We start from the raw sequence: 7,604 nt of genomic DNA, 5'->3' as shown, positions 1-7,604 counted from the left end.
TTCTGTCAGTACTGCTACACCCTTGCTTTCTTTTCTACAAATGTAATTAGGGATCTCATGTTGTCCTGTGAGCAAAACAAAGGAATTTTCTTGTGTTCTTCAATGACTGCTAATGAAATTATGGAACTCATAGCCCAAAGAAATGTTGGGTAACAGATGAGGATTCCTGTTGATCTCATCTATGGCAAAAATGAAGGCCAGGTAGTTCTGGTACTTGCTCGATGTAAGTCCGAACAGAGAGCACAGAAGACCTTAAGGGAAATGTGCAATCAATGATCATTTTCCAATCCAGTCCAGCACCATTTACACCCTGAATGGTAGTATTCTTTCCACACACTATTAAGAATCAAGTATGGATGTGATGATGTTAGGACTGGGCAGATAGCTCAGCGGTCTAAGCCAGCCTGGCAAGTGCAAGATAGTGTGTTCAATCCTCAGTACTTCATGCCGTGCCAGCCCAGGAATCTCAGGCATCGTGTTGCATGCTTTTAATCCATATGCTGTGGAGGCTCAGACAGGAGGGTCAGTATTAATCTGAACTGTGCAATGAGATCCTGTATTCAGAAAATAATTTATTTTAAAAAAATATGATGTTAGAATATTGACTTTTTAGAAGGCAATTGCAATTAGATCAATAGGAGCATGGGCTTCTCATGAAAGAGCTTAGCATCCTTACTAGACTCCAAGAAGAGTTGCTTAATCCTTCTGTTATATTTGTTATGGAGTGAATATGACCTTGCTATTTGTATTCAGACTAAAATTTCTATACAGAATTACATTTTGTACATCTTTAGAAATATAAATATGCAATTAAGAACTCTGAAATTCTTTCAGGTCAAAATTTATATTTTGCTTAAAGAATAAAGCAGTGAGTCACAAGGTGGGTGCAGGTCAGGGGTGCAGGTCAGGCGTACAGCCTCACCCTCCAGCTAGGGATTCAAGGCATAGACATTTGCTCCACCCTTCCCCTCCTAAAGATTTATTTAAAGAAAACTGAATGTACTATTGACAAAGTGCAATCTTGTTTGAATGTTGTGTCATGAAGCTTCTTAAAGAAGCTGTCTATAAAGAGTATTTTCATTAATTACTATTGCTCTGTAGTTGGGTGGGTTTTTTGTATTTAATATAAGGTTTACAGGGTCTTGCTACACAGATCAGACTCATAGTGATTTTCTAATATCAGCCTCTCAAGTGCTGGGATTAGAGGTGGGTGCCACCGCACTTCATATCAATTAATTGCTCTTTCAGTGTGTCCTGGTGGTAGGCTCGCTGACACAACTGGAATTTTTTAAAAAAATTTATCCATTTTAATGAGAAAAAAGATAAAATAGCCATGAAACAGTTTCAAAAGAAGTTAGTAGGACTCCTGCAATAATTAATACATTGGATATTGTTGCCTTCATAGTAATTATTCAGAGGACAAGATGCAGACATGATATCTTGTCTAAACAATATTAGTACAAACCTTTCTCACTGAATGAAGAAAAAAGTAGCTGTATAGCTATCCTATTTTGTATATACATACATATTTTTTTCACTACAAAATAGTCCTTATTTCCATCCCCTTTTTGTTCTGTTTTGTCAGAGATAGGTGTTCCATTGCTGTTAGAGAAGCTGTATTTGGAAAAGACTTTAAAAGACCTTTTCCTACTTGATGCCAGTCCAAAGATTGTAGGTACTTGAATTCAGCAAAATAACCCAATATACTCCAGTAGTCCATAAGAGTAGTGAGTCATAAGCACAAATGGAAATTGTCAGAAGTTGTTGATTTGAGCCTTTTAAAGCTCAGTGTATTTTATTTGTTTGATAATAAACTGCCTTAGCCAGCAGGCAGTTCTGACATGTCATGTAGTCCCTGGGTTTGAATCATAGCTCATGTGCTGCCCTGAGCTTGCCTAAGCAGGTATTTTAGACACTGAGCTATCTCACGGGCCCCTGTTTTGGAGTTTCTAAGTCATAGAATAAATACTCTGCAATTAAGAAAGAATCGAAGAATTGAAGAGGGAAGCAGTCATGAATATCCTATTAGTAATAAAATTATTTACATAAAAATTTAAAAAATTCTGCTATAGACACAGCACAAACTAAGTTAATGAAGAAAAGTAAAGAGATTTCAAATATAAAATTGGTAAGTGAAAGTCCCTTGGGGGAAAATATATATGTTGCAGCAATATCCTTAACAAAATAAACAATAAGACATTTAAAATAATTATTTATGTTTACTGTGAAAAGTAAAAATGAGCTAGAACAGGCATCAGAAGCAAAGACAGAAACCAGGTAACATACAAAAATACACATGTTACAGATTTTCAAACCAAGAAAAAGATATTAAGCCCTAAGATTCAATACAGAGATAAAAGCACTAAAAGCATATATTATAAATGTTAAAATAAAACCATTTTGTCAGTGTAGACACTATGCATAAACATTAAAAGAAAAGAACTTTTATATTAATAACAACACTTATAAAAATGCTCTGAAATCTGAAAAATCTATGGAAGGAATGAAGTAGAACATGAAAAAAGCATGTTATATACAGAAAACTAACTAATCAAAGCATCAATAGGACAGATTATTAAAAAGCAACCTCTGTCTGTTGGGATAAGAAAGATTTACTATAGAGGCATGCTACATAATCTGCAGGACATGTGAGATGAGGAAAAAGAAAACAGGGTGGCAAGAGCTGCAGGAGTAACCAAGAACACTTGGAAGTCAAGGACACCCTGTTCTTGTGTGCTTGCTCCCAGATGCCTAGCAGGTTCTAATGCTTACTATAGCCTAAACATTAGTCTTGGAAACATCGAATGAGATCTTGTTATGTTCTCCTAATGTACCTCTAAGGCAGAGACTCAATATATATATAAAAAAGACCAAAGGCAGACAGCAGCCTTTTTGCTCGAGCCCTCCCTTTGCTTGCATTGAACGTCTGTGCATCTTTGTTTGCAGTTGGTACCCGTGAGTCTTTCCCAACATCTATCTATATCAGTCTCTATATATCCATCATTAATCTATCTAATCTCTATGTATTTCTGTTTGATTATTGCCTACCATTTTTGTCATATATGAAATGAAATTCATAAAATTAAATTGTGTTGTTCACAGTAAAAAACTATTTTGACAACCAGCGAATGTACATTTTTTTCAGAAAATAAATTCCAGAGACAATACTTTGTTAGAATATCAAAGTAATGAACAAGAGAAAAATATATTCAGCATTATACATTGAGATGCAGTGAAAATAGGAATAAGAAAAATATGAATGACAGGTACGTATTCCTAACCTAGAAGCTCATATCTATGTCTGGCTAAGCATGATTTATGTAAAAATACTTAACAACAAGTGAAATGCCAAGTAAATCCTTTTAAAAATATTTGTTCAACCATATTTCTTTGTCCTTAATATGCAAAACATTTTTAAAAAGTTAGAAGTTCTTTTCTAAGATAAAAAATTATCGAGGAGTACATAATCAAATGATATACTCATAAAGTAATGCAAGCCATATGAACAATGCAAACGGTAATAAAGAACCTGCTCATACTACCAACATGACGTCACTTGTTTAACGTTAACTAAGGCCAATTGTCCAGGGTAAAGGCTAAAGAAATGTGACTTCTCTGAGCTGAAAATGCACTTATTTTGTTTAGTATGCAATTTGATAATGTGCATAAGATAATTTAAAAACTATATAACTTTGGACGCAGCCATTTTACTCTTCAACGTACTTCACCTTTGATCAGTGAGCGCTCCTCTAAGTATCAGACATCTGTTGCCCTCTTTACATGACACAAAGCATTAATTACAAAATTTGGAACCTCCCAAAATGAGTGAGAACTAAATTATGGTATATTTAAATAACGTGTTGTGCAGTAATGATAATTACTGTGAATATTTATAATACTATGTAAGGAAATGCATTGATAAAAATATACAGAATGATGCCACTTTGATGGTGTCTATTAGTATGTGAACAAAAGCTACAGTGCTATCCAATCTAAAGTATAAATCAAATGGTACCTGTATTTGCATATCTGAAAAATAATTCTTAAAAATATAAAATTAGATTCTTCAATATATGGTAGATCAGAAATACATGAATTGCTTATGTATAAACATTTTTATTTTCCAAAATTTCTTTCCTTCTCCTTTTGAGAGCAATGTAAATTCTGTAGATTTTGAGGCCCTAAACACTTTTGCATGGTGGATACTTCAGACTGGGCACAGAAACTCAAAAGTACATGTGCTTTCTTTTCAGCCATAGACAGAGTTCAAAAAGTGTGGGTCAAACGCAGCGCTACCTGCCAAACTGCCTGAGTCTCTGAGCATATGTGGGGACAGCAGAGGACAAGAGCAGAGTAGGAAGCTCACCCTGTCCTCCTAGGAACAGAAACACGTCCTACACACCTGCACTAGTCTTGAAGTCTGATAAAGGCTGATACCTGATCATGCCCACCCTACTCAGATGCCTCGGATCAAACTGGGCAGTATTTAGTTATGATCCCCTCAGGAACGATTAGGCAGACTCCCTCATGATCCCCCTCTAGGCTCCTGGTGAGATCTAAGTGCACACTGGCCCAACCTCCATTCAGAATTCTCCTCCTCATACAAACCACATTTCAGTGCTTTCTATACTGAGGTTCATGTCCTGATCAAACAAAACCCTTCTCATAAATTTCCATAAGGGACAGGAGTAACTAACCCTCTCACAGGGCTTAAAGGTTTTCCAGCAGATTGTTCTAAGTAAACATACAAAAATACTGCTGGTCTGTCACTAACAAGAAACATTCAGTAGCAGGCACCAGGATCAAAGTTTGTATACTAAGTACATCTATAACAACACACATTTTTGAAAATGATGGGATAAAAGATATATTCAGAGTTTAATAACAAGTGTCTGTCATGCCAGCTGTTCAAGATGCTGAAACAGGAAATTCATGAGCCCAGATATTTTCCAGTACCACAGTCAGCACAGGAAGACCCTGTCTCACATACTATGTAAGCATGTCAATGTGTCCGGGAATAAAAATATAAGGAAACATCTGGATATTATAAAGAAAGAGGAGCTGGGAGATAGCTCAGTGTCTTAAATAACTGCCTGACAAATGCAAGGTCCTGAGTTCAATAGCCAGTAAGCAAACAAAAAGTATGAATCAGATACAGACTATGTCTATAGAAGTGAGAGGCCACAATCCTTACTCTGCTGTCTCTGCTCCCAAATATGGTACAGCATCAAAGAAATCATAGTCACAGCTGTGTAATATAGGGGCCTGGATTCACAAATAATAAAAACCTTTATCACCAAGGTAAACACAATAAAACAAAGTTAATAAACTATTAGCTGACACACACATGATGACACAGAAAAGAAGGAAACACAGTAAAATTCACATTGTCAGGTTGGAAGAGTTTCCATATCTGAAATTCCAATTCCAGTGCTGAGTAACCCCTTCGTGTGTTTTTAGGGTTCTGATTGGAAAAAGTCCTGACAAGTGTCCTTTCTATGGATGGGATCCACAAGTCCTTAAACTAGGGATACCCCTTAAGTACCAGTTGACACAAAAAGGGCAATGTTCCAACTTTGTGCATGAGTACAAGAAATGAGTCTATAGTCCTCTAGAACTGGCCAGGTGCCTCAGGGATCAAACATCTGTGTCTTCTAGACAGGTAGGAAAGAAACAACTTAGGAGCTGGCAAGGTTAACAGTGAGTTCCTGCTCATACCAGGACACCCACCAAAATCCTAATGTGCAATACGTAGAACAAGGCTATGCCACTGTGTTCAGTCCAAGGAAGATCTTTCTATATTTACTTTTAACTCTAACTATGGGCAGCTGCCACAGACCACTGAGGGTCAGTATCTTCTGTGAGAGTTGATTTGTTCCAGTGACATCTTTTATCACAAAAGCACAAGCAATTCTTTGGAAATCTCTGACCAATAGTAACACTCATATTTTAACTATATGTTTGGTATTAAACCTGATACAATAGAATTTGAATATCGAAAAGATACACATATCCAACTGAGGAAGAATCACATGGATGGGAAAAGTCTGTCAGATGATTCATTTCTTATTCTGGGATCAGCTTGCAGTGGCAGCAGTTCTGGAGCACACCCCTTGTAGGAAGGGTTAAAACTAAAATACAGAAAGATCTTTCTTGGTCATAACAGTGCTGTGGCTTTTTTATGGCTATCACACATTACAATTTTGGTAGGTGTCCTGTTAAGAGCTGAAACTCACTGTTACCATGATCAGATCCCAAGGAGTTTCTTTCTTATCCATCTAGAAGATGCAGAATACTATTATTTCAAATGGAAACTAAATATTTACAAGAAGTTACTCCTAGAAGAAAGGGTAGAAACATCAGAAGTGAATATGTAAGAATGGAAGAAATTTCATGCTCAGAGAAAGAGAGAAACTTCAGCAAACCCTTCAATGCACTAGGGCACATTTGGCAATATCCACTTAGTATTCAGTTCAGTCTAAGGAACACAATCGAAAAGAAGAATGTCACCTCATTCCATGCAGTGGCAGCCAGGGCTGAGAAAGACAAGAACCACAGAGTGTGTGATGAGTGAGTGTGCGATGAGTGGGGTCCCTCTCAGGCTCAAATAATGAAATAAAAATGCTAGGAATACAAACAAAAAGAATGTTCTCTTCCCACATTCAAATATATAAAAACAGTCCACATTTTATGCCTGCTGTACACATGAGGGTGGACAGAACAGGTGACACTATAGAAAATATTGATTCATGTATCCATGGATGTCTAGGCATTATCTCTAGGCATGATCGCTTGATGTCCAGAAAGAAAACAAATAAATGAAAATGACACTTACTGAAAGAAGTAGAGTTCTCTAGTAGGCTGTATATCAACAATACCAGTATAGTACATGAAGAAATAAAGAGACAAGAAACACCCAATCACCATGTCTCCATCCTTGTGCACACTGGTGCTCCTTTGGCGAAGACAGGGTTCATTTTCAAAAGCATAAACTAAGGAAGGAAGCTGCAGAAGAAGAAATATAGCAATCAAAAGCAACATTTTCGATGTGAAGAGCAAAATCACAGTCTGAGCCAGGTATATCAATATCTTGTGTGTGGGTGGGTGTTTGTGCTTGCTCATGTGCATGCATTACACTATGCCATTATCTCAGACTCAGGTGGACACTCTGATGCTTCATCTCTTGTCGCTAGTACCTGCTTCATGTCCCTGGAGAAGTTTGCCTCCAAATTGTCACTCAGGGCTCCACATCTGAGGTCTGGTGTCCAGGACAAAAACACAAGACAGAAATTATATTTGAGAATCATCTTCTCCACCTGTACCTCATGATTTAATCCTGTTCCACTGACAGCAATATCCCAGGAGCTACCTCCTCCTGGCTAGATTTTCTGTTAAGTATTTCTTAAAATGTCCTAGGTGGAGATGCCATTACAGATGCTCCTAAATGGATCACACTATAGAATTATTTTATTTTTTATTCATTTTAATGAGAAAAAGATAAAATAGCAATCAAACAGTTTCAAACCAGATTGATAGGACTGTTACAGTAATTTATGCATTACATATTGTAGTCTTCATAGTAGTTATTCAAAGGATAAGATAGA

This window comes from Octodon degus, unplaced genomic scaffold (assembly GCF_000260255.1).
Source record: "Octodon degus isolate 3935 unplaced genomic scaffold, OctDeg1.0 scaffold00290, whole genome shotgun sequence".
NCBI classification, from domain to species: domain Eukaryota; kingdom Metazoa; phylum Chordata; class Mammalia; order Rodentia; family Octodontidae; genus Octodon; species Octodon degus.
This window is presented reverse-complemented; position numbering follows the sequence as displayed.